Here is a 15,780-nt window from a genome sequence, read left to right as displayed (position 1 = left end):
CTTTGCCCTGGCTGGCTGGAAACTGCAGCTTTCAGATCAATGAGTCCTACAAAAGGCCAAGTTACTCCAATTAGAAGCAACAAGGTGGTCAACTCAGAAATAGTCTCTAAGCATGATCTTACCTGGAACTTGGTAAGAGCCAAAGTTACATCTGAATAAGGATTGCTGTCCTTCTCCATGGGCCAGCTGGAAATTGCTATAAGGAGACTTTATAAGAGCAGGCTAAATAGCAATTAAGCAATCATTTTGGTAGTCCTAATTTTCCTTTTTTCTCTTTCTTGAAACAAACATTTAGGACAACTTAACTTAAACACTTGACATTTTAGTCTTCATTTGCATTTGAAAAACCTTTAAGGGCTCAAGGCACTCCCTTTTCTCCAGGTCTCCTTGAGCTCAAGGAACGGCCTTGGACTTCAGGCCTCCTTTTAGAAGAGGCATTTTTTTTTCCTTCAGTTAAAATTGCTGCCTAGAACTCCCACAGTTTAAACCCAAATATGTTTTTCCTTAATGCAAGAACTACAAACATCATCAGTGCACCAAAAGTCTAAGTCTGGACTTAGTTTCCTCCTTTTTCTAAGATACATTCAATTGCAATCCAGTAACATGAAACCAAATCATACAGAGATAAACCTTTAAACATTCCTTTAAAATACTAATTACATTATCCACATTTTACCATTAGATTTCTAGTGTCAGTTTGCAAGAGAAGACAGACAGACAAAGTTTCTGACGTTAATGAACAATTTTACATTTAAATCTCTAATACATGTCTCCAAACTTTAACTTAAGGTAATAAATCCCAAATTCCCTAATACCTCTGTGCTAAACAGGATACAATATTTGCAATGTAAACAGCTGTATGTATTGCAATACCAGATTTTTAAAATGCAGATTTCAGGATCTTTAGAAAAATACTTTTTACCAGTTTTTCTTTAAAACAATGCAATAATACTTTTAAGACATAGGAAACATTCAAACCTAATAATTTTCTTGAAGTTTAGACTTAGATTTACCCAATTCCCTTTGTGTTTCAAATGAGCTCAACCATTGTTTATAGAGCATGCTGACAATTTAACCTTGAACATGTTCACTCACACCCATTCGCACACACATTCATACTCAAAGATCTTAAAGCACGCAAAATTAATATCGGCCGTTCATTTTCTGGAAATTTTTAGTATCATCAGGTGTTTTTTGTTGTTGTTGTTTTTGTTGTTGTTGTTGTTTTTGCGAAGCTTATTCTTGGAGGTGACAACCAGGTTTTTTGTTGTTGTTGTTGTTTTTGTTTTTAAACAAAGCTTTCTAACAAGGCAACTTAGCTGAAATTTATTCTTCCAGAGCTTGTTTCTGATATCAGACATATTACTTTTTGCAGATGAAAGTTGGGTGGGAGTCTTAAACCTAGGAGAACTAAGACAAGTCTGTGTCCTGTCACCAAGTGTCTCTAGACTGTCACTTCAGCAGGTTGTAGGAAAAAGGAAACTGAACGAAGCCTGCAGCTGCTTTGTCTGGCCTCTGCTCACCTCAGCTGCAGCGGATTGGATGGGGCCATACCAGGCCCGTGTGGAGCCAAAACTTTTTACTTCCCAGAAATATTCAAATAGATAACAAGGATGTGTGCTTGAGTACACGCAGAAAAACCATAAGGATCCATATTTAGAACTGGTACCAATTTTAAAGACAAAACTGGACAAGGAAAAATATGTAACACGAACAAGACAGAGAAGAGACTCCTAAACTTTTGATGGCATGCCTGGCCTTAAACTACCAGCTGGCAGATGGAGTCCATCCTAACACACCTAACAAAAGGCTCTGAAACAAAATCAGACATTGACATATACTCAATCAGACATACTTAACACAAAAACACGAGCTCAGGCGAATGTTTTCACCAAACAGCTATTTTTAGATTTAGACATGTCTTGCTGGTGGGACTCTCAGGTATGCTCTGTTATCCACAAGAAACTCAGAAGGGGGGGGGGCGGGTCAAGGCGTCCCTTGACCACCCAGGCCTCTGTATTATAAAAATAAAACAAAACAGAACAAAACAAAACAAAACAAAACACATACAGGGGGTCGGCCGATACTTACCTCTGGAGGCCTTTGCTTTTCACCTGGGCATCTTTTAAACGTTAATGTCCTTAGGGGCTGATGAGTTAACTTGCTTAATCAATCTCTCGGGCAGCCATCTCGGTGCCGATTGTTTTTGATCCAGGACACAGGCTGAACCGCGTCCCCAAATGAGTACTGGATCTGGACCATAGTTATTAGTGAGGGGGTCTCGCCACATCACCATAGGCGGAGACGTATCTAGAGAAGGGTGCCAGTGGCAGTCTGCAGCCAAATGATCGTTATTATCCAAAGTCAGAAAATTTAACACAAAGAGTGCATGACTTAATCGATCACGGGGGGAAGCAAAGGATAAAGAAGTGGATTTAAGCCGCGTAAGCCAAGTTTTTAGCGTTTGATGGGCTCTCTCAACAATTCCTTGACCTTGTGGGTTATAGGGGATTCCTGTAATGTGATTAATGTGAAGCGCTTCACAAAACTGTCTAAATTTTGCACTAACATAAGCAGGACCATTATCTGTTTTAATTTTAACAGGTTTTCCCAGAACAGAAAAGGCTGTGACAAGATGTGAAATAACATCCTTTGTGGCTTCTCCCGAATGAGGGGGGGGGCAAAAATGAAACCACTATACCTGGGCATCTTTTACAAAAAAGGTTGTTAAAGGAAAACCACTGTTTCTAGAAAAAGCAATCTTATCTCAATAGTATAAATATACAAATTATTAGGAATTGATAAAAGACTTGGGAGCCCTGGTCGGGTCATTCCCATGGGCATACTGAAGGGAGATCATGAAGAAACCTGTATTTGAAACTTGTATTTGCCTGATCCTTATTAATTTTAGTAGCTCCAATTGTTTTCCCGGCCAATAGGTCATTGCTCCACCCACAGGGTGGGGGGCATGCAATTAGACTGTGGCCCCTAGAATTGGGGGAGCAGTTCTATGCTAATTGTTTCATAACTAATGCAGTCATCATAAAATGTCACAACATCTGTATCTTGTCTCTCCCTAGAGATTACAGGGCAGGTCCTCTTTAAGAGCAGCGGCTGAATGGCTCTGGCCAGGACAGGGGGCTTGCCAATTGCTAAGATGCTGCTAGGCCAGCTACATCCAAGAGCTGGGGCCTGTGGCAGTTTCTAGTTGCTGGGAGCTTAAGGCCTGAGAGGATTGCTGATGGTTTTGGCCCAGGGCGAATTAGGCCCATTTTTGGAGACTGCTTTCTTAAGGTCTTTTAGGGCAGGTCTATTGCCCCCAGGGTTAGCATTTATCAAGCATGGTGGGGAGGAGTAAAATGGTGCTTAACCCGCCCTTTCCTTTCAGGGGAGGAGCTGCCGAGATATGGCGGGTTAACCTCCTCTTCCGGTTTAACACGAGGTGAAGTGTGGGAGTAAAATGGCGGAGGCTGCTCTGCCCTCCAATTGTCTGCCGCAAATTTTGGGGCAGGAGCACTTGGTGCTCTGGGGCCTGATCCCAGGATCAAAGGGGCTCAAAAATCCCTCCTCAGGGCGAGGCTCTAAAACCTGAGCAGCGGGAGGGCCAACTCTCCACAACTCTGAGCACTCTTTACTTAAAGTTTCCTTGGCCCTAGATGCCTTAAGGGCAGACAAGGTCTGATAGACCCTGAGGGGAGGATTCTCTCCCAAGTTTATCTTCCTACTTCTCACCAGGAGCTCCACTCGGTCCCATGCAGCCCAATTGAAAAGAATGGCCACCATTAACATAGCGCATGTTAAGGCCTCCCAGACCTTCTCGGCCCCGGTATCTGAAATCTCCATACCTCTGCTTTTAAATCTAGATGCTGTGAGCACCGGTTAATTTTGTAGATCTGACCTGTCCTGAGCCGCCAACAAAATATTATCAGAGTGTAGGGAAATTGTAAAAAAGCAATCTTTAAGATCAATGATCATTTTATCTACATAAAAACAATTCTTGTCAAACACATTTGGTAAAGGCTATTTACAGCATACATGGCCAAGCACGCACTATTTACAGTTTCAAGCAGAAAATCTTCCTTATTTGACCACAATTGCAATAGCTACATGAATCTGATCTCCAGCTTGGCTCTGGGTTACCGGGAAAGCTAAGAAGGTTTGGTTTTTCAAAATCAAGGTGGCAGAGTTCTAAATTGAGGGAGGGAACGCAACTCTTAAGGAGTTGAATATGTTCCCGTCTATGTTGGAGTGATCGCTGCAAGGCTGATAAATCAGGCATAGGGGGATCGGGCTCGTGGAGAGCCGGGGCATGAGAGAAGGGGGTCGGGAGGCCTGTCGCAGTACCTCCTCGCCGTACTTAATTCTTTTTAACCCAAATTCTTCGTGTCTTGAGAGCCTATGAAAAAACAATTCCTGTGACGATGATGCCTGTCCCATGGTCAGTCACTTACCTTTCGCCATCTCCACTCAGCGTTGACCGAGATTTCTCGGGTGGGCTACTCCGAGCTGGTCACACAATCACTTGGATCCAAGGTTTCCTGGAAGACAGCGTTCCTCAGCCTCGCGGGCACTCGAGCCGCACATTGGGCGCCATTTGTCCCGTCCGGCGGGACGTCAACTAGGGCCAAGAACCTAGAGGGAGGAATGAAAGGGACAGGAGACACGAAGAAGGCAGCAAGACAAGCGTTCTGATCAAGCTGCGAATTTTATTTTTCACACAGGGGCTTATATGCCTCTTCAGGAGAGGCAAGAGGGGGTTGGGGTACTGCTCAGGGTAGGAGGTCAGGTGGTAGGATGTTTACATATCAATACAAGCAGGCAAGGGTTGCTTAGTGACCTTAGGGCAAGGAACTATGCAGGCACATTCTTATGCTAAGAATTCAGGGAAGGGGAGAATGTCTCTGACAACCTATGCCAAATAGTCACATGTAGTTTTTGAACTCATGACCTACTTGAACACATATTGCACTTTTATTTATTGTTAACTGTGAAACGTATGTCCTTTATTAGTTTTCTTTTACATTTTTGGTTTGTTAAGACAAGTGGTTGATTTTTATAGCAAAACTGTTAAGCTACTCAAGTATCCTATTGAAGAGTAAGAGCTCTCTGAGAAGTAGGGGCATTTACTTAGAGCAAAACTATTGGATATCCTCTTTTAAAAACCTGTACCCATTTTAAGGGTGAGTTACTTGAGATATTAAGCTTTATAGCCTCTGTGAGTCTATCTTCTGTATATGTTTTTGTAATATTTGGCATAAAGTTTAATGGGATATATTGTTTTAAATCCAGCTGTTTACCAGCTAAAGCAACAACCACAAAAAATGAGAAATTTGATCAATGCTAACAGCCATTTTGACTCCAGGAATAACTGACTATATTGACTGCTATTAAGATTTTCCCTAGCACTGAATCATCTAGAATTCTTGAGTTGCCCCCCCCAATTTATCGTAATTTTGGAATAAAAGTAATTATTTTGTAAGAAAGTACATTTTCTGTGCTTTCTGTAATGTGGTACTTTTAACATTTGTTTTTAAAACTACTTATTATGTTGGGAGAAAATTTAAAACTAAGGCCTTAAGTATTTAGTTTTGAAACTACCATGTAAAATATTAAAATGTAGTTTGGAGGAGTTGTAAAATCACAAACATTGATTATTAAAAAAAGTGTAAGTAGATATAATGAAGGTGATTTAAATTGAATCCATGTAGCAATTAGCAGTCTTAAGTTGCCCTGGTAGTTAACAGCCTTCAGTGAAAGTGCTAGGCACTTCCCTTTATTTCAGTTGTGTGTATGTGTCCTAATTTTGGAATAGATTGACATTATAAGCAAAAGTTACATGACTCTCAAGAGTGGGTTGCAGCTTTATTAAAAAATGTTAACGTGTACTTTATTTATATGTTACAAATGAGACCCACTTTTACTTTTTACTATATGGGTGGATAGCTAGTAACTTTTTTCCTTTGTTAAAGTTTCGCCTCCTCTTTTGAATAAAACTTGTATTAATATTAAAAGATCTTCCTAATTTTTACTCTTTTCTATGACAACAGTGGAGAGCCTATACATCTTCCTGACATTATAACATTAACCTGAAGACTTCTTAGTTTTATATTTGTTGTCTTCCCCCCCTCCCACTTTTGTTGCTTTTTCCTTCCTACCTCAAATCATACAATAAAGTCATAGCATTTTAAAATTTTTTTAAAAAAAGTGAAAAGTGGAGGAGAGTGGCTCAAATGGTAGAGCACAAGCCTTGAGATAAAAGCTACAAGGCAGCACTTAGGGCCTGAGATTGTGTCTATACCAGCACCTTCCCCACCAAAAGACCACCATAAACATAAGTTGTGTGATATCTAATTACTATACAGGTCACAAACTCATGATATTTCTGCCTCCAGAGTAGCTGAGATTAAAAGCATGTGCAGCACATCCAACTTCTCCTTCTTACTGTCTTTGCTTCCCTCCCTTCCTCCCTCCCTCCTTCTTTCCATCCCTCCCTCCCTCCTACTTTCCTTCCCTCCCTCCCTCCCTCCCTCCTTTCCTTCCTTCCTTCCTTCTTTCCTTCCTTTCTCTTTTTTTCTGTTTTTGAGACAAGGTCTGAGACACAGATAGCCTAGCTAGACTTGAATTCTAGATCCTTCTGTCTCAGCTCTCTGGGAGTTGTTAAGACAGATAAGCTTCACCATACCTGACCTGTTCTTATTGTTACCTACTGTAGTTTAGTTTTTGCCTTTTGTAGGACCTTCTATAAATATAACTCTGCATATTGCATGGTTTCATATAAAACTTCCAAGATACTTATAAATTATTAATAAACCCTCTGCATTCTTTTTATATTTTGAAATAGTACTCTATTACATAAACATGCCCCATTTTGTTTATCCATTATCACATTTTATTCATCCATTTATCCCCATATTTATTTATCCATGGACATTGGATTATTTGTAATTTTTGGTTTGTGATGAATGTAACTGTTATGGATATTCTTTTTCTTTTCCTGTTTTCTCTTTTGGTTTTTTTTTTATACACAGTGGAGTTTGAACTCAGAGGCTTGTGCTTGCCAGGCAAGGTTTGGGACTGATTAATTTTTTGTGGGGGGGAGGTAGTCATGGGGCTTGAACTCGGCCCGGGCACCGTCCCTGAGCTCTTCAGCTCAAGGCTACTGCCTTAAGCCAAGCCTCACTTCCCATTTTCTAGATGTTAATTGAGAAGCATCTGAAGTCCTTTTGTGCTGGGGCTGATTGTGAACCTTGATCTTCAGATCTCAGCATCCTGAGTAGCTAGGATTATAGGCATGATCCACTGTGCCTGGCTTGGGATTGATTAATTTTTTAACTGATTGAGCCATACCCCTAGTTAGGTTTTCTCTTGTGATTGTCTGAATAGGGCCTTCCTTTATCCCAGGCCATCCTGAACCTCTATCCCCCTATTTATGCTTCTAACTGAACTAGGATGACAGCATGAATCACCACGTCCAGCTTTTTATTGTTGAGATGAGGATCGCAGTGCAAATTGAGCCTGGTTTGAAAAGGGTAGGAAACTCTTATCTTCAGTTAACAAGAAGATGGAAAGAACCAAAAAGAACAATTTAGAAGACATGAATAGAGATGAATATGAAGAAAAAGAGAAACTAAAATCATAAAAATTGTCACCATCCAAAAATATTAACCACTAACTTACATCCTTCAATAACCAGATGGTTTGCTGATATATTTGAATGTTAATATGTTCAGATGATTGCTTCCTAAATACAACGACTGTCGGGGCCAGCCGGCAGTGAACCAGGGTTCCCAAATTGGGATTCCTGAAATAGGGGGCAGGGACTAGGAAAAAATAGAAGAGAGACAAACAGATGGGGTTTGGGAGGGCTACAGCCCAAATCAGGAGCCACAGCTTAAGAAGACAGTAGCCCAAGACTGTAGCCCAGTTTATTTCCAGTTCTGACCTTAAATACACTTGTTTAAACTAGGGAACTGCCAGTGGCTACATTCCTACAAACAGTATCAAGTCTCAAATAGGTTGAATGAGAAGCAATCAAGTCCCAAATAGGTTAAATGAGAAGCTATCAAGTCCCAAACAGGTTAAATGAGAAGCTATTGACACAGCCCAAAATCATGATAAGAGCTTACTTCCTTGTGTACTCAATTGTGCGGGTCCAAGGTCACTGACCCCACAGTCACGGTTACTGACCCCACAGTCGGTCCCCAACAAAGTACCTATGTGCAGATATAATTATAAAATCTACTGTCTGTCTGTCTGTCTGTCTGTCTGTCTGTCTATCTATCTATCACCTGGTACTGGTATTGAGGCTTGAACTCAGGTCTTGTCTTCCTGCTTACCTTTTTTCCCCAATGTATTCCTGGGTGCTATGATTCTGTATATCAGGAAGTTGTGTCTAGACATAGGTGTTTGGATTACTGGTCAGTGGATCCACATCCTAAAAAGACATATTGGTTGTACATGATCATATATATGAGCCCTTGTATTCATGTGCTTTTTGTTTCACATACATGCTTCTCACATTTTCCTGTCCCATTGCTGCTAAGAGAGGAAGTTCAAGCATCTTGTCAGAATGTGATCCCTACATCTCCCCATGGCTCATTGCTCATCCCATTATTCTGCAGACTTCTTCCTTTGTTCTTTTAAAGAAGTGTGCTGCTCAGTCCTCTGAGGCTGCAAGTCTAACAACACAAACTGCAGAAAAGGCACTAGTGTTAAGTTAGGAATCCAATTAAGTTCTAAAATGTTAGTTGACAGAAATTTGTCGTCGTCTTTTTTGAACCACAATCCTCAGATCTCAGCCTCCTGAGTAGCTAGCATTCATTACAGGCGTGAGCCACTGTGCCCAGCTAGAAATTTTCTTCTTAATGCAAATCAAAATAACATTGAGATTTCACCTCACTCCAGTTAGAATGGCCATTATCAAAAAATCAAATAACAACAGACGCTGGTGGGAATATGGCCAGAAGGAAGTGCTACTATACTGTTGGTGAGAGTGTAACTCCTTCAACCACTCTGGAAAGCAGTATGGCGATTCCTCAAAAGACTAAACCTAGAGTTCCCCTCTGACCCAGCAGTTCCCCTCCCTGTCATTTACCCAATAGTCCAGAAACAAGGCCATACAAAAGCTACTAGCACAACGATGTTCATCACAGCATTATTTAACATAGCTAAGATATGGAACCAACCCAGATGCCCCTCAGTATATGAATGGATCAAGAAGATGTGGTATTTATACACAATGGAATTCTATATTGCCATCAGAAAGAATGACATCACCCTGTTTGTAAGGAAATGGAAAGACTTGGGGAAAAAAAGCATATTAAGTGAAGCCAGACCCAAAGGAACATAAGCTCCATTTGTAATAATTAGTACACATCTACGCATCTCCTGGCAGAGATCAAAAGCTCAAAAGCTAAGTGCATCTGACCATATGGGATGAAACTAAACAAAATGAACTCTAGGATATGGAAACAGAGGTTTATCTTTGTGATTGTTGTTATGAAGTTATTTCTTTTCTCTTTTTTTTCCCTTGTGGTTAATTTTATGTGGTTACTGTATCTGACTTTGTTACCTGGTATATTTTATATATGTTTGTATACCTGGTGTATTTGAAAAAGAGAAGGGAAGGAAGAAAACAAGATGATTGGGAGGGGGGTGAGGGAAGGGAGAGGGGAACAAAAACATGAGAAGGGGTATCAATGTTGAAGAAGTAATATACCCACTATCTGATGGATGTAATTGTAACCTTTCTATACATTATCCTGAAGATAAAATGCAATAAAAATAAAAAATAAAATTTTCTACTTAACAGATTGACTGTTACATTAAATGGTCAATCAAATGATAGATAATAAAGGTAAGCTTAGAAGGTAGATCCAAGGAATAATTACAATAGCATATTGAATTTGCCTTTTTCTTTATAGGTCAAAAGTTACCTTGTAAATTGACCATTTTTATCATCAAATTCTATGAATGCCACAGAATGGGGTTCCATAATGAGTTTCAATAGGGCTTACAGGAGGAAGGAAATGATAATGAAGCTCACTCAGAGACAATGTACTAGATCCAGGAAAACAAAGTTTGTGTATAGAAATGGCTATGGGCAAATGAAGAACAACATTTTTTTCCTAGAAATGTAATAAATTATTCCCTTAGGTGTCACGCTTAATGTTGAGAAAGCTATTTGGAAAGAGTCTGATCACTGGACCAAAATACAATCTTAATTCTATATGCTCACAAGGCCATTCCTTTCTGATCTTGTCAGGGAAAATAAGACAGTATAAAACTCCTTACCAGCAGGAAAGGGAAAACCATCTAAGGAAATATTGTCCATTCTGAGAGTTATAGATACAGTGAAAATTTGATAAAGAATTAAGCTAACCTCAAAGAATGTTAGTGTGGGCATCTAGGAGGAAAAGGAATCCTTAATGAAGGTTACAAATGGTAGACTAAGTCTTTAATGAGGAAAAGACTTGCCAAAGTAATAGAAGAAATACTTTGGGAAAATACCTATTGTTGAGGTGAAAGAAATTGGAACAAGGTGTTTATAGGTTATTCGTGTGAAGTACACAATAACGTGCACCTTAAATTTGCTCATTTTGGTGTTTTATTTTTTTTTGCCATTCCAGGGTGTGGACTCAGGGCCTGAGCACTGTTATGTGGTAACTAGGAATTGAACCTGGGTCTTCATGCATGCTAGGCAAGCACTCTACCATCAGACCAAACTCCTGGCCCCTCATTTTGGTATTTTTTTTAATGGCAGTCCTAGTGCTTGAACTCAGAGCCTGGGCACTGTCTTGAACTTTCTCAAGGCTAATGTTATACCACTTGCGCCACAGCACCACTTCTGGCTTTTTCTATGTACATGGTACCAAGAAATTGAACCCAGGGCTTATTGCATGCTAGGCAAGCACTCTACCATGAGGCTATACTCCCAGCCCTCATTTTGGTATTTTGTGCCTCTCTCTCTCTGTCTCTCTGTCTTTCTCTCTCTTTGTCTCTCTGTCTCTGTCTCTGTCTTTTGCCAGTCTTGGGGCTAGAACTCACAGCTTGGGCATTGTTCTTGGGCTTTCTCAAGGCTAGCACTATATCACCTGAGCCACATCACCATTTCCAGCTTTTTTTCGGTGTATGGGATACTGGGGAATTGAACCTAGGGCTTCATACATGCTATGTGAGCACTAGACCATTAGAATACTACTGCTCCCAATTCCGGCCCTACTGTTTCTTTTTATTCTGCTAGCTTACTTGTGTCAAATTAATAACCAAAATGTTTCTGTGTGTTCATCTTACATGATACTAAGTATATATTTAAATGATGAAGATCTAGGTCATTGAAGTAATACCTGAAGGAAAAATAAAAGTATTCCAATAAGAATTACATTGAACACTTGAGGAAATATACTTTTGTTATTTCTTAAGGATCAGTGTTTCTTTTGCTGTAAATACTATGATTTATCTGACTTTACAGGATGTGACTCAGTATATTGCATCAGAAGAGCAAGACAGTTGTGAGGAATCATATCCAGCCTTTGGCATGTTCATTATTTATATTCTATCTTCTCGTATAAGTGGGTTTTGTATTTTCAATAATATAGCCAAAGGAACTTACTTCCCAGACTACCCTGAACAATTAATAGGTCAAATCAGCAACTGCTATAATTATTTTTGCAAGTATGAGTACTTACTAAAACACTTAAGAAATATCAGCATCATATTAAGTATGATCTTTAGAGTTATGCTCAAAATGTGTGATTAATTTGTGCTTCTGATAATAAATTTGCCTCATGTGATAAAAATTTAAATCCAAATCAAAGACTGACTAATTAGTCAGAATTGAGAATCCTATTTTGCCATTAACCCTTAGCTTCTTATCAAAGGGAAATAATTCTTAATGGCTCCCAATTCATAATTTCATGTTAAAATCATTAATGCCAAAGACTGGAACAGAAATATATCATGTGGTATACGTACCTTCAATGTGTGGATTGAGGGAGAGAAGAGTCTGACATGTGTCTGAAGGAGATGATTGGGAAGGGTGCTGGATATTACAAAAAACCCAGAATATTTCATTTTAATGAATTGGATCAGAAAATACAATCACATTTTTTAGACTGATATAAATATAGCTTAGCATAGATTCACACTGGACTTTCTGCTGTGAGTATACACAGATGAAAGACCCTGTATAGACTATAACCAAGTGGAAGAAAACCATTAATCCATATATCCAATAGAAACTTAGAAATCATGGCTTCATGCCATGTTAAAATTGTGTTGTGTATTCAAAACTGAATCAGTTTCCCTTTCTGAATATTTAGCTATGGAGACACCATCAGGAAACAAGCCATGCATGTTTGCATTGTATTGACATGACAGAGAAGGAATCTGTCAGCAAAGAATTTTTAGCTCTAGAACCCCTTCCAGTGAAGATGTTGAGAAGGATTTACATTTCCTTTGTTCCTGAGATGGAAGCCAGAAGGAAGAAAATTCCCTACTCAGACAACAGGTTCCCTAATATGACATTGATCCTCCATGGAAAGAAAGCTGACAGACGAGTGAATCTCTAGGAGGATCATCATCCAGGGAGACAGAGCAGAGCATGCCTAGGTTCATCATTTTATCCTGACAGTCAGGGGTTGAGCAGGTGTCAGCCAGAAAGATACCCATTATCCTGGCATCTACATTGTTATAATGAACAGAAAAGGAATGACAGCAGGAGGACAAGGAGATTTCTCACATTTAAGAAGTAGCTCTTCTTGGGCTAGGAGTTTGGCCTAGTGGTAGAGTGCTTGCCTAGCATGCATGAAGACCAGGATTTGATTCCTTGGTGCCACATACACCGAAGTGGTGTTTTGCCTCAAGTGGTAGAGAACTAACCTTGAGGAAAAAGCCTAAAGACAGTGCTCAGGCCCTGAGTTCATGCCCCAGGATTAGCAAAAAAAAAAAAAAAGAAGTAACTCTTCTTACCTTATACAGCTTATACTTTTGTTAATCAAGAGGCGGGAATTGGTAGGTCCAAGTTCAAAGCCAACCCATCACAAAAGTCTGGGAGACTCCCTGTCCACAATAAGTAGTAAAAAAAAAGGAGGCGACAGTGTACCTCATGAGGTAAAGGCCAAGTGTGGTATAGAAAGGCGAGAAAGTTTAAAGGCTGAAACCAGCTAAATCTGAAATCCAAAGAAAGAAAGATAAAGGGAGAAAGCAAGCAACTGTCCTTTTGCCTTTTTTTTAAAGCTTATTATACTTTTTTATTCACAGAGGAAATCTGTAAATGGTATTTTCTTCTGTTTTTGGCTGTTGGGCTTGGATTCTGGGCTTGGGTGCTGTCCCTTAGCATTTCAGTTTAAGGCTACCGCCCTACCCCTTGGCCATAGTGCCATTTCCCATTTCCTAGTGGTTAATTGGAGATAAGAGTCTCACAGTCTTCAGGGTCTTTAGTGCCTGATCTGACTTTGAATAGAGATTCTCAGATCTCAGACTCCTGAATAGCTAAGATTACAGGCATGAGACACTGTGCTTGGCTGTAGTTCCTTCCTTCCTTTCTTTCATTCTTTCTTTCTTTCTTTCTTTCTTTCTTTCTTTCTTTCTTTCTTTCTTTATCTTTTCTTCCTTTTTGTTTTTTGCCAGGCTTACGACTTGAACTCAGGGCCTGAATACTGTCCTTATGTTCTCAAGGATAGTGTTCTAGCCCTTGAGCAACAGCACCACTTCCACCTTTTTCTATGTATGTGATACCGAGGAATGAAACATGATACGTGATATGGGATAGGCAAGCACTTTTACCAATAGGTCAAACTCCTTGCTCAAACATAGTATTTAAAGCTAATGTACAATCTAAAATATATCAACAACTCAAAAAATTGAATCACTCCAAAAGTAATCTCCAAAGTAACAACCATCCCATTAAAAAATGGGCCAAAGACTTAAAGAGAGTCTTCTCTGAACAAGAAACAAAAATGGCCTATAGACACATGAAGAAATGCTCAACATCTCTGGTCATAAAAGAAATGCAAATCAAAACAACTCTAAGATTCCACCTCACTCCAGTTAGAATGGCCAGGATCAGGAAAACGAATAATAACAGATGCTGGAGGGGATGTGGCCAGGAGGGATCACTACTACACTGTTGGTGGGAGTGCAAACTCGTTCAACCACTATGGAAAGCAGTGTGGCAGTGCCTCAAAAGGCTAAACATAGAACTCCCCTATGACCCAGCAATTCCACTACTTGGCATTTATGCAACCATCCAGAAACAAGGGCATACTAAATCCACTAGCACAACAATGTTCATTGCAGCACTATTCACCATACCAAAGATATGGAACCAACCTAGATGTCCCTCAGTGGATCAACAAGATGTAATATTTGTACACAATGGAATTCTATGCTGCTGTCAGAAAGAATGACATTGCCCCATTTGTTAGGAAATGGAAAGACAGAAAAAATCATATTAAGTGAAGTAAGCCAGACTCAAAGGAACTTAGGCTCAATGGTTTCCCTCATTTGTCATAATTAGTAGAAACCCTGGGCTCTACTAGCAGAGATCTGCAATAGAGAAAAATCTTGATACATAAGGCCATATAGTATGAAGTTAATTGAAAGGACCTCCAGGATATTGAAACAAAAGCCATATAATGAATGATTGTTGTCCTTAATGTACTATGTTGTCTCTCGTCTCCTTTGCTGTCTCTTGGGTATCTCATATTGTTACAGTATCTCACTTTGTTATCTGATATATTGAATTTATTTGTATTTGGTTATTTGAAATTTGATAGGGAAGGGGGGAAAACCAAGATGGGTGCGGGGTGTGGGGGGAGGGAAATGGGTACCAAGACATGTGAAAGGGTATCAATGTATGTGAATTAATGCACCTTCTATCTGGCAAATATCATGTAACCCTTTTATTAATTACAATAAAAAATTAAAAGAAAAAAAATAAAGCTAATGTACAGAAGAAAATTTCCATTGAACTCTCTCACATGATTTACTGCTTTCTTGCCAGAGAAAGCTTTTCCTTAATAAATAGATTGATACCCTCTTGGGTCCTTTTGTATCTAGGAAAATACTTGTTTTTCTTCTTGTTGGTGTTGCTTGTTGGTGATGATCCTATGGCTTTAACTCAGAGCTGGGCACCTACATGTTTTTGCTCCTGGTTAGCACTCTCCCATTTGAGCCACAGCTCCACTTCTAGTTTTTTGGAGGTTTGTTGGAGATAAGTCCCATAGACTTTGATTCCTAAGCTGATTTCAAGCAGGGATTCTGAGACCTCGGCCTCCTGAGTAGTTAAGATTACAGTTGTGAGCCACTAGAGCCCAGCTGATGATACTTTTTCTTTTGCTTAATTCAGTATTAGGATCCCTCTGATCATATCAATATCATCTTTTGAGACATAAGCAATTTTTCTTCTAGAAAGTGTTTTCATATTTTATTTCTAGCCCAGTGAAGATATTAGTACTTAAAATATGTATTTGATACTCAACTATAGTAGTTTAAGTTAAATAAAGAATAAACACAAATATAAAAGCTCTGATTTTCTCTGTATGATGACTTCAGTGTGCAAGATGGAGTTTTAATACCTGTGAAAACTACTTTTAAAATATTTCCTCTGGCATCTGTTAAACCACATCTTGTAAGTTTTTGGGGTGGGTCATGGGTCTTGAACTCGGCCTGGGCACTGTCCCTGAGCTCTTCAGCTCAAGTTTACCACCCTACCCTAGGTGTTGTCCTTGAGTTCTTCAGCTTCCCTACTCTTGAGCCAAGCCCCACTTCCCGCTTTCT

This window comes from Megascapheus bottae, unplaced genomic scaffold (genome assembly GCF_031878675.1).
Source record: "Megascapheus bottae isolate mThoBot1 unplaced genomic scaffold, mThoBot2.hap1 HAP1_SCAFFOLD_154, whole genome shotgun sequence".
NCBI lineage: Eukaryota > Metazoa > Chordata > Mammalia > Rodentia > Geomyidae > Megascapheus > Megascapheus bottae.
The sequence above is the reverse complement of the archived record's forward strand: the minus strand, read 5'-3'. Positions refer to the sequence as shown.